The following is a 14229-nucleotide window of genomic DNA, read 5'->3' on the forward strand; positions in this document are numbered from 1 at the left end:
TCAAGGAGTCTCAGTGCCAGGCTCTGATGGCTCCAGGAGAGGGACCTTTCTGATCTCCTCCAGCCTCCAGGGGCTCCTTGGCTTTGGCTCATCGCCCTAAGCCCTGCCTCCGCCGTCACATGGCCTCTCCTCCGCGTCCGTCTCTGTGTCTCGCTCCTCTTCCTATAAGGATACCGGTCGTGTTGGCTTAGAGACACCCTACTCGGCATCGTCTCAGCCTAACTCACGGCATCGCCAAGCCCCTGTTTCCAATAAGGTCATATTCTGAGGATCCGGGTAGATGGGAATTTGGGGGGATGCTACGCAATCCCGTACAAGCCCGCCATCTGCTCTTGGCCACAGGCTGTAGCACAAAACAGGAAGACAGAGGAGGCTGGCGGAGCTGCTGGCAGTCCCCGCAGTACCCAGAGCTCTGTCACGTAGGGGGCCGGCTATGCAACGCCACCCAGACAAAACAGGCTTTTGCTCCGTTTGGGTTTGTTTTCCTTTCTAGAATTTCTCCTCCAGGCCTTTTCCCCTCGCCGGTGGTTGGGGGCTGCGGGCTGCTGCTGTACTTGTAAGAGGTCAGAAGCAAAGGGCATGAACAGGCGACACAGGGAGAAATGTCACTACAGGAGGAAACGTCACTAGCGAACAAGCCTGGAAATGTGTTCATCCCCCTGGTGGTCAAACAAATACCCATGGGCACAGGACACCATTTCTTGTCCTTCAAATTAGTGAAAGTTGTTGTTGTTGTTGTTTTACGGTAATCGTCAATGCTGGCAATGATGTGTTGAAACAGTCACTGCCATGCAGTGCTCGTGGCCCCCTTCGGAAAGTGATGCGATAGTGTTCCCCAAGAACTGCCAAAAGACCCGTGCCGCTCCGTGCAGTGATCCCACTGCTAAACATCTCTCCTAAGGAAACAGATGTGGTCAGATTTTCTTTACAGAGATGTTATTACAGTGTTTTTAAAAATCATGGTAAAAAATAAACTGGAAATAGCTTCAATGTCTAACCACAGGGCATTGATTGAGTAAACAATGGCATATCAGCTTGAGAGAAAAATGTTTATGGAGTCTGTATGAACTTGGAAGAATGCTGTGCTAAGTGAAAAGGGATACACAATTGTATATCCAGTGGGACCGCAAATGTGTCCAAAATGGTGCAGAAAGAAAAGACTTGAGGTGCCTGTGATGATGAACATCACTAGGGAGCCTACACCCACCCAAGGTGGCAAGGGGACTGTCTGGGACAGAGGTGGGAACTGGGGGAGGGATGGGGGTCACAGCCTAGAAATTGCCCCCCCAAGACAAGAAGCACGTGGTGGGACAGGAGGTTTTGAAGAATTTCGGGCTAGTACCGTGGCCACCCTGGTTGCTACCTCCCCACTGGTCTTTCCTCCATCCTTCACCCTGCAGGCAGAGTGATTTTCCAAAACACAAATCCAGTCGAGTCACTCCCATGCCACAAACCATTCAATAGCTCCCCACCAACAAAGGACAAATCCAAGCCCAGTTGGAAGGCCAGGTGCTTCCCAGTCAGATCACCTGTCTTCCCAGCCTCACCACCCACCCCCAACCATAAGCCATACTCTTTCATTCCTCGGTGCCTTTGCCCATACTCTTCCCTCTGCCCCTAATCTACTTCTTTTTAGTTTCCTCCTAGTGAACTCCTACACACCCTTCAAAACCCAGCTCAGTTACCACCTTCTCTGTGAACCTTTCAGTGGACTGTCCCCAAATGAGCTGAAGTTTCCCTCCTCTGCTCCCATAATCTCTTCTGCTCCCTACCCCCATCCCAGCTCTCACCTGCTTGCACTGTAATGAGTCATCTGGCATCCTGTCTCCTCCTCCAGGCTGTGAATTCCTGAAGTGCAGGGACTCTCACCTCTTCATCTAGAATCTCCAGAGCCCAGCATTGGCACCAGCCCATAATCAAGACCCATAAGCATTGGCTGAGTAGTGATTACATGTCACGGCGGACCAAGAAGCGCCAGGTGAATTTCCTCATTGGGAAAACTGTCAGAAATAGGAATTAGGGTCTTCATTTAATCTATAGGGAAACTAAGACTTACAGTGCTTAAGGAATCTGGCTGACACAGCGAGAGGCAGAGCTTGTGTCTGCGTCCAAATGTCTCATGTTCCTTCTACTACACCTGTACCTCCTAGTGCGGGCTGCAGCCCAGCTCGCACATCCGAGCAGTCTGAACCATCAGGCCCTGAACAGCTGTCACTTCTCCACAACAGTTTTTCCAGACCTCTGTCCACTCCTGTTCTATTCTCCACAACAAAGAGAAGAGAATCAAAGGGATTTGGGTTCAAGACATACTTTTGCTGCTTGCTGCTGTGTGACCTTGGCCAAGTTACCTACCCTCTCTGGGACAACTTTCTTCTTCCTAAAAGTGGGGATAATACAGAATGCTTTCCACAGAGGAGCACCGAGGGGGTTCAGTGAGGTTAGGAAGGAGATGGAGTGTTGGCCCTTTCTCTAGAAATGGTTCGCCGCCTCAGAACTTCCATTCTCTCATCTGAGCAGGCTGCCTCTGCCTCTGATTATGGTTCTCTGGGGAGCCGCGCACCCCCCTCATAAGTGAGGGCCCCACGTCAGGATTCAGTGGCCTCCTTCTCATGTCCTCACACCCAACTGTGCCTGAGAAATGCTTGCTGATCAAACCTGTGCCTCCAAGAGACATGCACTTGTCAACGTGGACCCTCCCGCGCGTGGTTTGTAGAACCCTTTGACAAGAAGCAGTGAATGTTTCTCCTTTGGCTTGTTTTATGCTGAAAAATGAGAGGAGTAAGAAATACCTCACAAGTGCCTGGGGCCCCGCGATGGGACCTGTGGGAGAAACACTCAGGAGAGCGAGGGAGAGGCTGCTGGGTTATTCAGGGCCTGGGTCTGGGACCACAGCTGAGCCCCACATGGGGGCTGGGCAGGTGTCCCATGAGCACAGCGGAAGCTGGGTGGGGAAGTGGTACCAGAGCGAGTTCTAACCCAGCACCGGGGCCGCGGCTGGAAGCGTGGGACCAGGCGTCCCACACCCGATGAGCATCCCATGGGCTGAATGGCGGCCCCAAAGAAAGGTGTCCACGTCCCAGTCGCTGGACCCTCTGCCTGCTGCCATATTTGGCAAAGGGCTCTTTGCAGATGTGATTAGGTTAACGCTCTCCAGACGGAATAATCCTGTATTATCCAGGTGGACCCTAAGTCCAACAACAAGGGTCCTTGCAGGAGGGAGATTTGAGACAGAAGAAAAGGTGTGGGGCTGAAGCAGAGATGGGAGGGATGCAGTCCAAGCTGAGGGAGCCAAGGACTGCTGACACTCCCAAAGCCAGAGGAAGTAGGAAGAACCCTCTCCTAAGGCCTTCAGAGGGAGCACAGCCCTACCCAAACCCTGACTTCTGGGGGACTTCTGGCCCCCAGAACAGTGAGAATAAATTCTGTTGTGTTAAAGCACCCGGTTTGCTGTGTTTGTTCCAGCAGCCTCAGGAAATTAATATGTGAGCTTTGGGATAGGTACAAGTTTCTCAGCCTTCTAAGTGTCAGTTTCCTCACTTGTAAATAGCACCTAATTTATACAGCTTTTAAAGGATTAACCAAAGTATTTAGGTTGAATCATATTAAATTGCCATTTTTGCAAGTCAGAAATAATTGGATGTTGGCAGCTTCACTGGAGTCAAAGTGGTGATCTAAGAGCTACTTAGAAGAGCATCTGGCGTGCAGTGAGTGAGCAGCAAACACAGGGACACATTCCTAGGGCCCGGAGAGATGACTCAACAACGGGGCTGTCAGGCCAATAGCTTGGGGTGGAGTGGCAGTCATTCTGGGCTCTGAGGGTTGTGTAGGAGATCATGTGGCAGAGAATGGGAATGCTGGGGGCTGGAGGGGGGGTGCCTGAAGAGATGAGGCAAGGAGGGGGAAGGTGGCTGGTAGGGGACAGAGGAGCTCCCCTGGGGGGAGGCATGCAGGGTGATGTATGCACCTACTGAGGCCCCATTTGTAATTACTTTCCTGCAAAATAAATACTTAGGTATTAATATAACAATACATGTGCATGACCTGTATGTAAAAAGTACAAAACACTGGTGAAAGAAACTAAAATGTATATCTGAATAGATGGAGAAATATACTACATTCATGGATTAGAAGAGTCAATAGTGTTAAAATGTCAGTTCCCTCCAAACTGATATATACTGTATCCCAGTCATCATCTGAGCAGGAGTTTTTGTAGTTATTAGCAAGCTGATTTAAAATTTCTATGGAAAGGCAAAGGAACTAAAATAGCCAAAACAACTTTGAAATAGAAGAACAAATCTGGGGGTGGTGCTGCCTGACTTCAAGACTTAAAAAAAGGTACAGTAATCAAAATACTGCGTTGCTGGTGAAAAGATTCTGTTCAGTGGCACAGAATAGAGTTGAGAAGTAGATTCAAAAATATATGGTCTATTAATTTTTATTTTTGGTGAAAGCCTTATTGAGGTATACTGCCCATACTGTACAATTCATCCATTTAAAGCATAAAATTCTATGGTTTTAGTATATTCACAGAGTTGTGCAACCATGACCACAGTAAGTTTTAGAACATTTTCATTACCTCAAATAGAAGTTCTGTACTCTTTAGCCATCATCCTGTCCCCAACTAAGCTTTAATCAACCACTAATCTACAAATCTCTATAGATTTGCCAATTCTAGGCATTTCATATAAATGAATCATACACTAGGTGGTCTTTTGTGACTGGCCTTCTTTCCTCAGCATAGTTTTCAAGGTTCACGCACGCTGTGGCATGGGTTAGTACTTTGTTCCTTCTTACTGGTGAATAATATTCTGTTGTGTGGATTTGCTGTTTTATTTATGGGTTCATCGGTTGATAGGCATTTGTGCTGTGTACACTTTGGGGTTATTAGGAACAATGCTGCTATGAGCATTCATATACAGGTTTTTGTGTGGATCTACCTTGCTATTCTCTTGGATATATATACCTCAGAATAGAATCGCTGAGTCATATGGAAACTCTGTTTAACATTTTGAGGACCTGCCAGACTGTTTCCCACAATGGCTGCACCATTTTCCATCCCTACCAACAGTGAGTGAGAGCTCCAGTTTCTTTACATCTGGGCCAACCACTTGTTACTGGTTATAGCCCTCCTGGTACATGTGAGGTGACATCTCAAGGTGGTTTTAATTTGCATTTCCCTGGTCACTAATGATCCTCAGCATCTCTTCATGTGCTTATTGGCCAACTGTGTATCTCCTTCGGATCTAAATGTCTATTTAGATCTTTCCCCCATTTTTAGTTAGGTTATTTGTCTTTTTATAACTGAGTTGCAAGACTTCTTTATATATTCTAAATACAAGTCACTTATCAGATATTTAATTGATTTTCGACATAAGTACAAAGGCAATTTAATAGAGAAATAATAAGCTTTTCAACAGATTATTGGAACAATTGTACATTCATATACAAAAAAATGAACCTCAACTTATACCTCACACCTTATACAAAAACATTAACTCAGGATGGTTCATAGGCATGTGTGTAAAATGTAAAACTATAAAATAGCTAGAAGAAAGTATAGGGGAAAATCTTTGTGATCTTAGGTTTCACAGTGAATTTTTAGGTATCAAACACTATCAATAAAAGAAAAAAATTATGAATTAAACTTTATCAAAATTAGAAACTTTCACTCTTTGAAAGAAACTTTTAAGAAAATGAAAAGAAAAACCACAGACTGGTAGAAAATATTTGCAAATCACACATCTGGCAAATGGCCTGTATTCAGAATAACAATATTCAGGTGACAGGAAGAAAATAAGCAACCCAGTTTTTTAAATGAGCAAAAACTTGAGTAGACGCTTCACCAAGGAAAATATATGAATGGCAAATACATGGAAAGATACTCAACAAAAGTGTGCTATCACAGAAAAGAAGGCCCTCTGGCTGCTGTTTGGAGAATGGACTACAGGGGGTAAGAGCAGAGGCAGGGAGGGTACCAGGCAAAGACGGTGATGGGTAGACTGGCGGGTAGCCATGGAGACAGTGTGATGAGGTCAGCCTGGGGCTGTGTTTGGCGGTAGAAGTGACAAGCTTTGCCTACAGGCTGGAGGAGGGCTAGTGAGGGAAGGAGCAGAATCACTGGGGATTTCTAAGTATCAGCTGTGCGTCAGCCTCCATGGCGAAGACTGAGGGGCAAGCCGTGTATCAGACAGTACTCAGGTGCTGGACAAAAATCACTCCTGCCACTGTGGGCAGAGAGCTGTTTAATGCAGGGACTCAGAAGCACACACAGCCTTGGAACAGCTGAAGGATAAAGAGTGACTTCAGGGGCAGCCCCACTGAACCGGGTCATCGAGAAAACCACGACGGAGCCCCAGTCAGGAGGACGGTGATGGAAGGACCTTGTCCCACCTCCTGCAGGCTCCAGGAGCACACTGCCCCTCCACTTAATTCGGTCCAAGCCCAAGACTCGTGCAGGTGCCTCTGACTGGTTGTATTCATGTCCCAGGCCGCCATAGCAAAGGACCCCGGACTGGGCAGCTTAAATAACAGAAATTTCCTGTCTCACAGTTCTGGAGGCTAGAAGTCCGAGGTCAGCGTGTCGGCAGAGTTGGTTTCTTCTGAGGCCTCTCCCCTTGGCTTGTAAGTGACCACCCTCTCCTGCTGTCCTCACGTGGTTGTCCTTCTGTGTGTGTCTGTGTCCAAACCTCTTCCATAAGGACACTATCATATCGGATTAGGGCCTCGCCCCGGTGACCTCATTTACCTTAATTACTTCTTTAAACATCAATGACCTCTAATCTCTAAATGCAATCACATCTTGAGATACAATGGGGATTGAGACTTGAACATATGAATTTTTAGAGGGGCCCCAATTCAGCCCATAACACTGATGGAATGTAAATTGCATCCAGAACCCTAGCTGAAGCGGGTCTGGTAAGTATAGATTTTTTTTGAAGCCGTCTAAATCCTGTCTAAAGCTGTCTAAGGGAAGTACATAAGAAGGAAGTTGGGACAGAGGTTGAGTCAGATAATCTACTCTTGGCCGCAGGTAGTCGGGAGGAGGGGTGGGGACGAAAGTTCATTTGATGTACCAGCTAGTGTTACCGGTTGAACTGTGTCCCCCCAAAAGATGTGTTAAAGTGCTACCCCCTAGAACCTGTGAGTGCGATCTTATTTGGAAGTAGGGTCTTTGCAGATGTAGTCAGGTAAAGATGAGGTCATTACGGTGGCCTCTCATCCAACGTGCCTGGTGTCCTCCTAAGAAGAAGAGACAGACACGGGAGAAGGCCGTGTGACAGCAGAGGTAGAGACATAAGCCAAGGAACATCAAGGGTCTGCCGCCAAGCAGAGGTTAGGAAGGGCAAGGAAGGACCCTTCCCAGAGTCTCATGGGGAACATGGCCTCGGGGACATCTTGATTTTGGACTTCTGCTCCCATAGAACTGTGAGTGAATAAAGGTTCTTCCCTCTAAGTCCCTCCACAATCATGTTCATTCTCCCTAGGATGCCAGGAGGGTCATACTCCTTCCTCAAGGGGGTGCAGGAAAGGATGCTTTCTCATTGCCCAAAGTGTAGTGGTTGAATGGTACCCCCAAAAGGTATCTGCACATCTCAACAGATGGCACCTGTAAATGGGACCTTATTTGGAAAAAAGGTCTTTGCAGACGTAATTAAGTTACTGCTCTCGAGATGAGATCATCCTCATTAGAGTAGGCCACGAGTCCAGTGACCAGTATCCTTATAAGGGACAGAAGAGGAAAAGACACAGACACAGAGGAGAAGGCCAAGTGCAGGCGGAGGCAGAGAAAGGAATGGTGCAGCCACGCCACGGAACCTGGAACCACCAGAAGCTGGAAGGAGCAAGGAGGGGTTCTCCCTGAGAGCCTTTGGAGGGAGCTGCCGCCTTGATTCCAGACTTCTAGTCTCCAGAACGGTGACAGAATACATTTGTTGTTTTAAGCCACTCAGTTTGGGGTAATTTGTTACAGCAGCCATAGGAAACTAACACACAAGGCTTTTGAACTTCTCACAAGAGATACCTCTGACTCATGGGCCCGTTGTCTGGTAGGACGTTACAGCCGCAGGGCCCCTCCGAGATCTCCTTTGGAACTGGAGGGTGGGGGGTGGGATGCAGAGGACCCCTCAGCTCAGATCCCAGATTTACCTCTTGTGAACAGCATGACCGTGGGCAAGTTCACCCAAGCTTTCTGAACCCAAACTGTCTTTGGTGTAAAATGAGGATAATGTCGTCTCCTTCGTGATGTCATCATGAGATAATAATGCGCGTTGAAAAGCTCAACACAACAATTGGTGTAAGTGCCCAGACTAAATGTGTTGCATTTAGCCTGGTCCTTGCACCTCCATGGTGCTCGCTAGTCGGTCAGACCGTGGCTTTTCATCTTTGTGAGTAGAAGCCACTTAGGTGATGTTTGCTGCTGACACAGGAGCCCCACAGAGCTTAGTGGAAGCTTCCGGGTCACCGGGGCCGACCCGGACAGCAGCCGGGCTCCCGCCGGGCTGGCTCCGGGAGACGCTGTTTTATTAGCAAGATTGGGTCCAGCTAGAAGCTCTGGCCTGCGCTCAGAGTTAGCCATGGGTGAAATGATGCTCCAGGAGCAATGAACATCTCTGCGCTTGTTAAGCATTTCCAAGAGGCTGGCAGGTGTCTCTGCACGGATCGACTTGGATAAGCCGCAGGCACGCCTCACCTTCCTGAACCTCCTGATGCCTTATGGTAAGTGCCGCCTCCTCAATGGTTTGGGAACTCGTGGGTTGGTCATCCATTCTTCCTCGCTGGGGAGAGTGCACCTGTGTGAGTCCTCTTTTTTAATCTCATAGCCTAAAAAATCGCTCCCTTACTGTAGAATCCAAATCCTCCTTCCCACCCCCAGGGTTGTGGCTGTGGCTCGTACCCTGGCTGGTCCTGCCGGTCCCCTGACACTGGATTAAGCCGTTACCAACCATCAACCACTTGGTTTTAGGGGGTTCAGTATAGTGCTTCGATAACTGCAGTTACGGAAGGCTGGCACCGGCCTGCAGGGAACCTCTGTGCACCTGTGTATCCTCGTCCGTAAACTGGAGACACTCATAGTCATCACTTTATAGGATGTGGTAAAAAATCACGAGGGAGAATGCACATGGCACACCGAGGATAGGGCTGATCCACGGTCAGTGCTCAGTAAAGGCTAAGACGTATGATCACCACCCAGAAAAAAATGGTGCCTCCTGCAGTGTAGACAGTGCTTCTGAGTCTGCTAAGCGCTGAGTAGGCACCACTTCGTCCCCACCAGGTGGCAGGCCTGCGAGGGCAGATCAAGGAGTGAGGCCCCTGATTCATGGTTGAGGGAGCGGGGTGCTCAGCCCCACGGTGGGGAGGCACGGAGCTGAGCAGGGCTCCAGCTTGGAAGCCCGAGATCTTTCCACCTTTCTCTGTGGGAGAGACTGGCCGGCCCTTTTGAGAGGGAAACTGGATTTCTGTGACAGCACTTGGAGAGCAGAGGCAGCGTCTACTCACCTCTGTGTCCCCGATACCATGTGCTGTGCCCGGCTCGTAAAATGAGACCCTCAGTTAGATTTGTTGAGTGAATAAATGAATGAAGGAATGAAGGCGGCCATGTAGGGTGACTGAGTCAGGGCTGGTGGATCACGAAGACCAAGGGTCTGCTTAATAACACTTACCCTGAGCCGCTGAATCCGAGCTAGCCTTCACAGCAATCCATCACTGAGAACATTCGTCCCATTTTACAGATTGGGAAAATAGAACGCTCTGGTTAAGCAAACTGTTGACCGTTGTGAGAAATGGGTTGAAATTGGGTTCCAGCTGGGATTAGGTTCACCCCTGACTGATCCCCATCCCTCTTCTCAAATACCCCCAAGGGGCATGTAATGGGAGCTCATCAGCTTTCAAATCAAGGTCCTGTTTTCCATATAACAGCAGTCATCCAGCTCTGGGAAAAGCTTATACTAGTTCTACCAAAATTAAAACTGCCAATACTTTTCTACAGCCCAGTGTGTTCAGTTCCTAACGAAGTCCCACAGATGGGGGGCGTAAACAACAGAAGCATGTTTTCTCACAGTTCTAGAGTGGAGTCTCCTTGCCTCTCATATGATCTGCTCGGCCAATGAAATGTGAGTGGGTTGACACGCGCCCCTCCTGACAAGGGCATTTAAGAGCCATCATGCGATCTGGGCAGCTCTCTTTTCTCTCTGCTCCAAGATCAGCATGTCCCAGAGAGGGGCTGCTGCTTCCTTCGTGTTCTGGAGTACAGAGGATGCAGGCAGAACCACAGGGACCCACGGTGGACGTAAACAGGAGCGTCCTTGATTTTAGGGTCACTTATTACTGCAGCGTGACTTGACCTCGGCTAACATACACTGCGGGCATCACTTTATGGCTTTAGGGGGTTCAGTGTAGTTCTTCACAGCGATGGAGGGAAACCCTCAATCCTCAGACGCCTGTTATTAAACTCTACCTGCTGCATCTGTCTGACAATAGACGTGCTGTCAGATGCTCTGACCATGTAACAGTGCGACTGAATCTCTGAAACACCAAAGTGGTGCTCAGGCCTCAGGATGCTGCCTGCCCCCAAGGCTCGGCTGCAGTCAGAGGCTGGCCACTGCGGGGTGCAGGCTTTGGCAAGAGACCCAGGCTGGAATCCTACCTGTGCCCTCCCCACCGACCTGGTGACCACGAGCAAGTTACAAGCGGATTAGCTGGTGAGTGTATGAATCTGCTTGGGCTGTCACAATAAAGTATCATGAACTGGGCGGCTTACACAACAAAAACGTATTTCTCACAGTTCTGGGGGCCAGATGCTCCAGAGCAAGGTTCAGCAAGATCGGTTTCTGGCGAGGGCTCTCTTCCTGCCTTGCGGGCGGCCGCCTCCTCACTGCGTCCTCATGTGGTGGAGAGAGAGGGGACACTCTGGGGTCTCTTCCTCTTCTCACAAGGGCACCAGCCCTATCGGATTAGGGCCCCACCCTTATGACCTCATTTGAACTTTGTCACCTCCTCACATGCTCTCTCTCTAAATACAGTCACTGTGGGAATTAGAGATTCAGCACGTGAATTCGGCAGAGGACACAGCATTCAGGCCATAACAGTGTGGTAGCTGAGTAATGTCCTTCCAAACATGTCCGTGTCCTGGTCCCCAGGAGCTGTGAATGGCACGTAGGGAAAAGGGACTTTGCAGATGTGATCAAGCCAAGAGCCTAGAGGTGGGCAATCGCCCTGGATCATCAGGAAAGCCTCGTGTGATGGCAGTGGCCCTGTGAGCCACGGGCAGGAGGGGCTGGGACAGAGGAGCACACATGGTGACGGGGTGATGGAAGCAGAAACTGGAGGAGTGCTCTTCGAAGATGGAGGAAGGGGCCCTGAACTGAGGGCCACAGGAGGCCACGAGAAGGTGGAAAAGGCAAGGGAAAAATTCTCCTCGAGAGCCTCCAGAGGGAACCAGCTCTGCCAGCACCTGGACTTTACCTGGTGAAGCTGATTTCAGACTTCTGGTTTATGACACCATGAGAGAGTCAGTTTGTATTGTTTGAAGCCAATGAGGTTACCGGCAGTTTATTATAGCAACTGCAGGAGAGGAATACAGCTGGGACTAGCTTTGACTGTGACAGAAAATCCCACCCAACAGTGGCTCGAAGAAGAGAGCTGGGGACAGAGTCTGGAGGTGCGTGGACCAGGGCAGGAGGGGGCTCAGCTGTGAGGTCCTCAGGGCCCCAGCTCCGTCCAACTCCCTGCAACATCATTGTGGCCAGGGCCCTTATCCCTGTGGTCCAAGACAGTGGTAACCACATAATAGGCAACAGGAGGGAGGAAGGGACAAAGGAGACAGAGGCAAGAAGTGGGCCCCAACTGTCCCTTCTGGAAGGTTACTAGGAGCTGCCACACAACACTTCTGCCTTTCTCCCCGTCTCCAGAGCTTACTTACAAGACCACGCCGTGCCACAAGGGAAGTGAGACAATGGTGATTTTACTCGGAATAGACAAGTGCTTGGAAGGACCTTTTATTACAACAGAAGAAGGGGAGAATGGATGTTGGAAATAGTCCACATCTGGTACGCTGACCCTGTGAGGATCAGCCTATCTCTGAGCCTGTGAGGTAGGAACGTGCTCACTTCAAGGAACAGAAATCCTGCCCCAACAAGGATTCAGCAAATTAGGCTTTGCCTTTTTTTTTTTTTTTTTGATAATAAGGAGTGTTTGGTTGCTGGGGCAGTGTAGCCATTTTGAAGATGACTGCACTTTAAGGGTTGATTTCCATCCTCAGACTTGGAGCCTCATGGACAGAAGAAGGCTGCTGTGGCTCCAGACATCATTTTTACATTTTTGGCAGGAAGAAGGATGAAGAGTCCTGCCAGCCTATGTCCCTCTTCAGCAGGAAAACAAAAGGTTTCCTACGACACTCAGGGAAGACTGCACAGAGCACTCACTGGTCAGCACTGGGTGTCATGGTCTCCCTAGCTGCAAAGAGCATGGAAAACCAAGCATTCAGCTTTCCAGTCTCTCTGTTAGACAGTAGATCAAACACATTGTACAGGAATTCCTGTACCAATAGTTATCATCACAGTTGTGCACAGAGGTTGGTATGTGCCCAGAGATGTTCATGACAGCGTCGCTTGTCACTGAAAGTTCATAAACTTCCTGAACGTCCAACATGTATTGTTTGGGTCCCAATGAGAGAGCCCCTTATTCAGTGTCTGGCTCCAACATCCGTGTCGCTTTATCTTGAAAACAGAAGAAACTACGATTTCCTTCTTTTAGGATTATGTTGATGCACAAAGATAAGGATAAGGCTTGTCTGGCACACAGCTGGTGCTTAGTCAACGGTCCTGTATCCAGATCTCCAGTTCTTCCACCACCTTTTAGCAATCAAAAAAAAAAAAAAAAAAAAGGAGAAATAACCAGTGACAATGTATTGGAGGCATCTTGTTAGAAACGTTCCCAGTTGGTTTAGCTTTTAGATCTCAGGACACTGGAACTGTATCCTCCAACTCTCTAAACTCTGGAGGGAGGTTCCCACGGGACCTGGGCTCTGGGGCCGGCTGCACTTGGCTAGAATCTGCATTACATAATTTCAAATTATACCATCCTGCGGAGGTGGCCCTCAGCATCTCTTCTGTAACATGGACAATAGTGCTGACCTCCCAGGCAGCTGTGAGGTTTCACAAGGAAAACTGCCCGGGGCACAGTGCCAGCTAGTAAAGCCCAAACAAATGCAGGTCCGCTTAAGCACGCTGTCCCTCTGGCCCGAGGGCATTCTGACATTAGCAGTGAGAACACTGTACCACACTAAGGGCTTCCGTTCTAGCCGAAGTCTCCCTGGCCTGGGCCATCCAGGGCTCCCAGCTCAAAGGTGACCTAATTATTAACGAGAGCTCCAGAGATGAAGCTAAGACATAATCCACCCCTGAATGGATTCAGAAGGAGCAGATAATGGGACAATAAAATTAATCTTGTAGAAAAACACAATTAGCCGTATCGTTTATAAATCTCATCTCCTTCCATGCGGGGTGAGGCGGGAAGTGGCTGAGCCTGAGCGGTTGTCCACCTCACCTCCCATTCCACGTGGATGGATGCAGCTCTTGCTGGAAAAATATTTTCATTTCACAATCGAGGGGCACTGTTAGAGGTTTAAAAACAATCTTCAGAAGCCAAGATGACCCAGAGAACAAAATCAACGTCACGGCCCTCCATCTCCCCCAGCCTGTTTCTTGCCTGTTTCAAGTGTCTTTGATGCAATCAAAGCTCCATTTATGAAGAATATATTCCACAGGGGGGCCCTCACTCACAGCTAGATCAGCCCCCATTTCTGCCCTCTCCGGGCTCACAGGACCCAGGGGAGGAATGAAGTGGGCACAGACACTGCAGAGACACAGACGCACCCCCGCTCCCCGCCCCACCTCCCAGCCGTGCCACCTTGAGCGCATACTCCACCTTGGTAAGCCTACGGCGTAACGGCAGCCAACGGCGGGGACTCCCTCCGTCCCAGGGCCCGCGGAGGGTGTGATGGGCCTCTGCAGAGCCCCCACCCAGGAACTGTCCCTGGCAGCCTCAGCACCGGAAGCAGGGGTGACCCCCTTGCGGGGAGTGTTATTTATCGAGCACCTGCTGTGCACCCGGTACCGTTAGCTGCAGAAGCCTGAGGGCATCGTATTGGATTCGCATGATGACCCATGATGATGGTTCAGAGGAGGAAACGGGGCGTCTGGAAGGGGAAACAGTCTGACTCACAGCTAGAAA

This window comes from Camelus dromedarius, chromosome 1 (genome assembly GCF_036321535.1).
Source record: "Camelus dromedarius isolate mCamDro1 chromosome 1, mCamDro1.pat, whole genome shotgun sequence".
Lineage (NCBI taxonomy): Eukaryota > Metazoa > Chordata > Mammalia > Artiodactyla > Camelidae > Camelus > Camelus dromedarius.